Source organism: Pongo abelii, chromosome 14 (genome assembly GCF_028885655.2).
Source record: "Pongo abelii isolate AG06213 chromosome 14, NHGRI_mPonAbe1-v2.0_pri, whole genome shotgun sequence".
Lineage (NCBI taxonomy): Eukaryota > Metazoa > Chordata > Mammalia > Primates > Hominidae > Pongo > Pongo abelii.
In genome coordinates this window covers 85,144,810-85,152,962 of record NC_071999.2, presented here as the reverse complement: position 1 = coordinate 85,152,962, position 8,153 = coordinate 85,144,810, and the positions used below count along the sequence as shown (strand labels likewise).

General features: G+C 35.2%; 1 protein-coding gene across 46 annotated transcripts in view; it reads left to right on the top strand.

Moving 5' to 3' along the window:
* Positions 1–8,153, top strand: part of RBM26 (RNA binding motif protein 26) — a 96,003-nt gene that overhangs the window by 6,926 nt on the left and 80,924 nt on the right. The window contains 1 exon segment of one of the 46 annotated variants that reach the window (NM_001132105.1): positions 1,248–1,257. The exons of the other annotated variants lie outside the window; for them this stretch is intronic. The gene's annotated coding sequence lies outside the window, so the exon portion shown is untranslated. 46 annotated transcript variants of the gene reach the window in all.

Sequence of the window (8,153 nt, the reverse complement as noted above, 5' to 3'; positions counted from 1 at the left end):
GAAAGAGAAATCAAGGGTGGTGCCTTAGATAACCCAAGCAACAGAATGGGTGATAGTAGAGAAGGCAGAGAACAGGTTAAGGGGAGAAGGAAAGGGGATGGCTAGTTTTGATAATAATAAATACAGTAAGTGTGAAGTCTGTGGGATGCATCTAAGTGTGCTAGCAGATCATTGAATATATGAGCCTAAAACTCAGGACAGGACTGGAGAAATCTGGAGTCATGCAGATAGTATTTAAAACGATGACATTGTGGGAAATTTCCTACGAAAAATGTGTAGATAGGGAAGAGAGGAGGGCCTAGTACTGAGGCAGGAGGAAAACTGGGCTTTATGTCATTAAAGAACAAGTGTATGGCAAAAGAGAGGAGTTTATGAAATGCTGCAGAATGCATGAAAAAATGGAGGCAAATAGGTAGCCCTTAGATTTAGCAAAGTGGAAGTCATTGGTAACCTTAGCAAAATAGTTTCACTGGAGTGGAGTTGTGCAGATGGAAGTCCTATTTTGGTGTATTGGAGAGTGGGCATCATAGTATAGCGGTGAGGAGAACTCTGGAGCAGGATGTCTGGCTTTGAATTCTGCCTCTGCCACTTACCAGCTGTGTGATATTGGGTAAGTTACTTAACTCAGGGCTTCCATTTCCTCAACTGTAAAATTGGGAAAATAATGAGTGTATATTAAGGAAATCTTAGACTACTGTCTGGTGTGTAATTAGTATTCAGTAGTTACTAGGAGAATACAAAACTTAGAAATGTTTTGGATTGAAATAGCTTTCCTTTAAGCGTTCAGTTTCATATTAGATTTACTGCCATATCCCCCCATCTTACCTAAATGAGAAGACTGTAGCCACTTAGAGTGTATGCTTGTAATTTTTCTTTAGTCTTAATAAAACATATTCCATGTATCGTAAAGCCTACTCTCGATGGCTGTAGCACTGCAGTCATTATGTTGTCATAAATAAGGCACTGCTAGTAGAGCCTAGACACTGGGAATTGTAATTGGTCCTTTTCTAATGTGTGTAGCTGTGGTAAAATTGAGCCCTTATCCAAGTTCTTGTCCTTTTAATTGCATTTCAGGTGGATTCTTTTGTATGATGACTTATGAAAGCTGATCCCAATTATGGATCAGTGGTTTCTAACGTTGGTTTTGTGAAATGTTATGATCTGTTATCTAAAAGGATTTTTTTTTTTTTTTTTTGCTTTAACATTGTAATTACCAAACGACCTCTTTTTGAGAGAGGAACATACAGAGGACCAAGGGTAAGCTGTAACTTGAAACTTACATAAAACTTTTTAGTTACCTGTGCTGGTTAAATACTTTATGGTTTTGGACTTACTCCACATTTTGAATGTGTTAATTCAGCAAACATTTATTTTAAGAGTACTTAACCTACTCTGTGCTAAGCAGTGTGCAAGATATTGGGGAAATAGTAGGTAACAAGACATGAAATGACTCTTTTCATTTTATTTACCATTTAGCAGGAAAGATAGGTGTTGAAGTCTGGGAACGTCAGGAAACACTTCCTGGTGTAATGTTTATCTCAGTTTGGAAGGATGAAGAACACTTTGCTGGGGCAAAAGGATGGGATTGGAGACCTGTGAAAGCATTATAGGTTTGGTTAACAGATTGTATGGAGGTCCTAAAAATGGACAAAAAAAGATATGTTGGAGGAATTGAAAGAAATAGAAAAAAGCAAGGGAGAAGAATGGCAGTGGAAAGCTCCAGAGAAAGGAGCCAGATCACACAGGACTTTGTTGAGTCATGTTTAAGACTTTGGATGTTATTGAAGGATAGTGGGAAGCCAGTGAAGGGTTTTAGGGCAACAGGATTTTCAGATGGATGTTTAAAAAAAAAAAAAAAAAGCCTGGCTGTGTTTTCAGCGTGAAATAGAAGTCTGCATATCTGTATTTTACTGTTTCATAACTTCTGTACATGTATCAGGGTTATGAGTTTCATAAATTATTGAAAATAATTTTCAATGTCTTTTTCATAAATTGAGAATTTTGAACTTTATTAAAATTGTCATCTTGAAATGCTTAAGATTGATGTTTTGTTATCTCAAAGATTTGCTTAGTCATACTTGCCAGTAATATGAAACTAAATGTTAGTCTTTTTTCTAACATTTCGTTTTGATGATAAGAAGTCCTGAAAAAAAATTAAGCTCTTTTGTTGTAGTAAACTTTTAAACAAAACAAAACAAAACAAAAAAAACAGAAAACACTTTCTACTGTATTTAAAACTTTTAAGTGGACTTACACATCAAAGTCATGTTTTGTTTTTTTTTTTTCTGAAGAGACACCTAAACATCTAATGAAACTTTAATTTTTTAGAAAATAAAATTGAGAGGCAGATGGATGTAATGACGTACTGAGGTTTTGTGAGTTGAGTAGTAAAGAACAAAATGCCTAGTGTTGTGCTTCTGCCACTGTGTAGTGCTGTGGAGGAAGTGTGTGGTGGAAGGAAGATCTCTGTGTCCAGATCAGTATTCAAATCTCACTTCTGCCATTTATTAGCTGTCTAGGCAAAGGAACCTCCTCTTTCCTTATTGGTATAATAGGAAGAATTACACTATTTCCATCTCTAGTTGAAAGGGTTGAATGGGACACATGTTTGTGAGCCTTGCCCTTCCCCTCCTTTCTTAGACGTTGGTTGATTAAACACAGATAGGCTACATTACTACTGTTGCTACTGTTAGAATTATCACCAACACTCCTGCTGTGGCTACCACCTAAACTGTATGCATAGTTGTTAAACATTTTGTATTATTGTACTTACAAGTTTTATGAGGTAAGCATTGTTATCTCTCAATTTTGCAGGTGATGATACTGAGGCACTGAAGCATGAAGTTATTTGCCCACAGTGATTTAAACTAAGGCTTTTTGACTCTAGAGCTGCATGCATATTCTTAATTTACTACTACTCAATGCAGCATCCTAGTGTTTTCTGTTATTGTATATACTTTTTTACTATGACATTTTGATAGTATTGGCTACTATTGTAAAATAACAAAATTCTAAAGCATCGTGATTATCAGTGCTTTAGAGTTTAAGAAATAAACATCTTTGGAGTTTTTGTAGTATTTTCACCTGTACTTCACTTGTACTTGTTACTACACCTTTCTCACCACATTAAAATTTATTTTTGTTCGTGTCTGATAGGAAGAGTTATTCTTTTGGGTTGGCTAAATGATCTTTTTACTCCTGAACTTTTGAGTATTTTTGATTCCTTTGACCTTTCCTTTTCAGTTGGCTTCTTTTGGCATAGTAAGTCCATTTCCCATTCCTTAGGAAAAACTCAGCAATAATAGCAAAAAAAAAAAAACAAAAAATAAAATGCTTCTAGTCACTTTCTTGCTAGCTTTCTGTTCCTGTCGCTGGTAAATCTTGTAGTAGTAGTCAGACTTTTAATTTTTTGTTAATTTGCCCTCAGCCATTTACTTCTTAATGTCTTGGAATAGAATTTTTTCGTTGTAATATAATTACAACCAAAATTGCTTACCTCAGTGTTACCAATCGATTTATATTTATTGCCTGAAGTTTTATATTTTTTGCCCTATGCGTGTATAACATCAGTGTTGATGCCACCTTTTTAACTTACTTGCCTTGAATCCTTAATGTGTTGGTTCCTTTCCTTAAATCAGTCTTACCCTCTTTCGTTCCTTTTCTTCAGATTCTAATTGTATTTTTCAATGTTGTTACATTGACATTTTTTTCATCCACTTTTTACTTCTGACATTTTATTAATTACTGCTAAGATTTGAATGTTTGTCTTCTCCAGAATTCATGTTGAAATTTAATTGCGTTAAGTATTAAGAGGTGATTAGGTCACGAGGGCTCTGCCTTTGTTGATTGGATTAATGCCTTTATAGAAGGTTAGGTTTTGCCTCTGCCCCTCTGACTTCTGCTATGGGAGACCTCTGACTTCTGCCATGGGAGGAACTCCGGAGGATGCAGTGTTCAAGGTCTATCTTGGAATCAGAATTGCCAGACCTGCCAGTCAGTACCTTGATATGGGACTTTCCAGCCTCCAGAACTGTGAGCCAATAAATTTCTTTATAAATTACCCGTCTTGTGGTATTCTGTTATAGCAGCACAAATGGACTAAGACCTTTGCCATGAATGGTTTTCTTTGTAATCCATGCCAATGGTTCTTAAAAACTTTTTTTTGGAGTGTATACTGTAGATCCTTTAAAGTCTGATTAAAGACTGCCTCTCTAGGATTTACAAATACATACATATTTGCATTGAATTTCAGAGCTTTTCACTGTGAGCTTGTTAATGGATTCCAAACTAGAACCTCTACTCTGCATTTTATTTTCACATAAGTATGTTTAGACTTAACCACTCTTCACAGTCTTAAGCTTTTATCTCTTAATTGCTGGCTGTATATCTGCTTGGATCGCTCATCTAAACTTCAAACTAATTTCTGAAAAGAAGTGTTTTCTGGATTCACTTATTTTAATTTCATTTCTCCAAATTATGCTGGCTTGAAATTTTTTGGTTTCTCCTCCCTCCCATTCACTTAGTCATGAGGTTCTCTCTTAATAATCCTTACTGACATTGCTTAGTAGGGGGCTCACACTCCGTATCTAAATGATTGCAGTTTGCTTCCTAACAAATCTGTTTTTATCTCTAGGCCTTTCTCTCTTCCAGTTCTTCTGACATGGATGCCCAGCCTTGTTTGTATCCCATTGCTTCATCAAAACCTTCAGCATTCCCAGATAATAAATTGCATACTTTTTAGCTTGCTTTTAAGAAAGCTAATGATTTGCTTTAAATTATCTTTTCGTTTATATCTTTCTACTTTTTATATGAGTCTTAATCTCAGCAAAGCTGAACTTTAGTGATTCACTGTCATGTTGTTTTTATTGTTTCTTTTTTCTGAAACTTTACTGTTTCTTTTTTATGAAGATTAGTTGTGGGCACCATTTATTGAGTGCTTACTATTAATATATGTTAATCATTATACATTCATTGTGTGCAAGATAGGTATTAGGAAGATGAAATAGCATACTTTATTCATAGCTAGTAAGTGATGGAGACAGGATCCAAAAGAAGACATTTTGATTCCAGAGCCTTGTTGTATTATGGTGTACTGTCTTTATATCCTTTCTTTGTGTTGAAGTCAAAGATCAAGTGTGATTCCAGTTCTTGCAGAAGGCTGTCTAGGATCTATCCAGCTGGATGAAGTGACTCCTCCCACCATGACTCCTCTCTCTCAGCGCTGGTTTCAGTTGTCACGACACTCACCACTTGTCCATTAAATTATTTAGTCGTGTTATTTTAGCTTTATCATTAGAGTCTCAGGCCCTTGAAAGCAGACTCCAACTCTTAAGATTTAACTATGTTCCTGTTCATTATATACATTATCTAGCACAATGCTTTGTGTGTAGTATATACCTGATTATTAAATGCATTAGTTGAAATTTCAAGTTTGTGTACCTAAAACCAAGGGAAGAGGCAATAATTTGGGTAAAACTATAGAATCTACCCTACTTCAGAACAGCAGATATGTGAGCTATTTGAAGATTAAGTAGTCTCTGGGTCTACTTGTTTCCATTTTTACTCCTAGCATCTTCAGTTTAGGTAAAGCTTAAGTTTAGTTCAGATTTTTTTTTTCTTTGAGAGAGAAAGGTCATTGAAGTATATTAATATTTACTTGTTAAAGTATTATTGAATGTTGCTATGTGCAAGATTGCTGTCTCCATAGAGCTGCACATAAAAGAATTATAGTAATTCTAACCTGATGAATTTTACAGCTGGTAGAAGAGTTAATAGTCTATAATTATTGGTTAAAACATTTTTCTTTATTTCTTTATCCCCTTAACTTGTGATGAATTGACTTTCATAATCACTTTTTGCTGCTGCAATCTTATTTGGCCTTTCCATCTGAATGCTGAGTGGTTAAAATGCATTTAGCACTTTTTTTCTGTATGTTTTAGCACTTCCTTATCTTTGGCTGACAGTACTTCTCAAAATTATTTTACATGCTTAAACCAAGAGATAGGGACTGTATTATTAGCAAAATGTAAAATATTCCCATGTTAGGTATGTACATAACCTAAGCTTGAGAGTGACTAACCGAAGCTTGAGCTAAATAGCTTGTAAGATTTTTTTCCCTCTTCTTGCTTCCTTTGTGCCAGAGAAAAGAATGAATGAGAGAAATGAATGAATGGTAAGCTGTTCCTACTAGACTTACTCATTACTCTCCTACTACCTTATTTCTGTGGAAAAAGTCTTTTCAATTTACATGCAGTAACTTTGAAATAGGTAAAAGTTTATTTTTAACTTAGGGTTTTATTTAGTATCTTTTATGTGTGTATTAAATAATGGAGTAAGTTCAAGATCTGTTATTTAGTGATTCTTCTTGAGATATTTTACCTATATAGAAACATTCATTTCTTTTGTTATTTTTTTCTGCGACATGTTTTACAAGTGCTTTTAAAATTTTGATTTTCTAATTTTTATTGTTAGTATATAGAAATGTATTTGTATATTGACCTTGAATTCTGAAATTTTACTAAGTGTACTTATTCTAGTAGCTATTTTATAGATTCTGTGGAATTTTCTTATACCAATCTCATCATCTACGAGTAATGACAATTTTCTGATTTTTATACCTTCATTTCTTTTTTTTTTTTGAGATGGAGTCTGGCTTTGGTGCCCAGGCTGGATTGCAGTGGCGCGATCTCAGCTCACTGCAGCCTCCACCTCCCGGGTTCAAGCGATTCTCCTGCCTCAGTCTCCCGAGTAGCTGAGACTACAGGCACGTGCCACCACACCCGGGTAACTTTTTTTTAAATTTTCAGTAGAGAAGACAGGGTTTCATCGTGTTAGCCAGGATGGTCTCGATCTCCTGACCTCATGATCCGCCTGCCTCAACCTCCCAGTATACCTTCATTTCTTATTATACTGACTAGAAGCAATAGTACAATGTTGAAGTGGTAAGAGTGGACGTCCATGTCTTGTTTCCAGTCTAAAGGGAAAGAGATTGAATGTTTCAGTATTACTGATACTGGCTCTAGGTTTTTAGTAACTGCCTTTTACCAGATTGAGAATTTTTTTCTTAATTTGCTTAATATTTTTGTCATAAAAGGTTATTGTTAACTTGGCTAACTTCTTATTTCTTTTTCTTTTTTTTGAGACAGAGTCTTACTCTGTCACCCAGGCTGGAGTGCAGTGGTGCAATCTCGACTCACTGCAACCTCCACCTCCCAGGTTCAAACAATTCTCAGGCCTCAGCCTCCTGAGTAGGTGGGACTACAGGCATGCGCCACCACCCTTGGCTAATTTTTTGTATTTTTAGTAGAGGTGGGGTTTCACCATGTTGGCCAGGCTGGTCCTGAACTCCTGACCTCTGGTGATCTGCCCGCTTCAGTCCCCCAAAGTGCTAGGATTACTGGCATGAGCCATTGTGCCTGGCCAGTTCTTTTTCTCCATCCGTTGAGATGATCATACAGATTTTTCTGTTTTTCTGTTAATATGGTGTATTACATGGATTGATTTTCAAATATTAAGCTAATCTTGTATTCCTGAGATAAACCAGGCTTGCTCATGTTAATATTATGCTAGATTTGATAATATTAAAACAAGTGGAAGTATTCTATCCTCTGTTTTTCTGAAAAGATTTAGGGTTAGTACTGTTTTTTTTCCTTAAAATTTTTGGGATCCTTCACCAGTGAAGCCATCTGGGACTGAAATTTTTGTTGTGAGGATTTTTTGATTATAAAATCAATGTCTTTAATAGGTATAGGGCTGTGTAGGTATTTCTGTTTCTTCTTGTGTCACTCTTGACAATTTATGATATTCAAGGATTTTTCTGAAGTTGCCAAATTTATTGACATAAAGTTACTTGCATTGTAACCTTACTATTCGTTTAATAACTAGGATTTATTGTGATGCTTCCTTTCCCCTTTTTAATTATACCTTTGGTTGCTCTTTTATTTTCTTAATCAATTTTGCTATTAGTTTTTCAGTTTTATTCAGCGTATTAAAGAACAATGTTAACTTTTTTTTCTATTTTCTATTTCAGTGTTATATTTTTATGATTCCTTTTTAAAACACTTTGGGTTTAATTTGCTGTCTTTTTACTCTTTCTTAAAGTGGAACCTAGGTCGTTGGTTTTACACCTTTCTTTCAGCTATTTTATGATATTG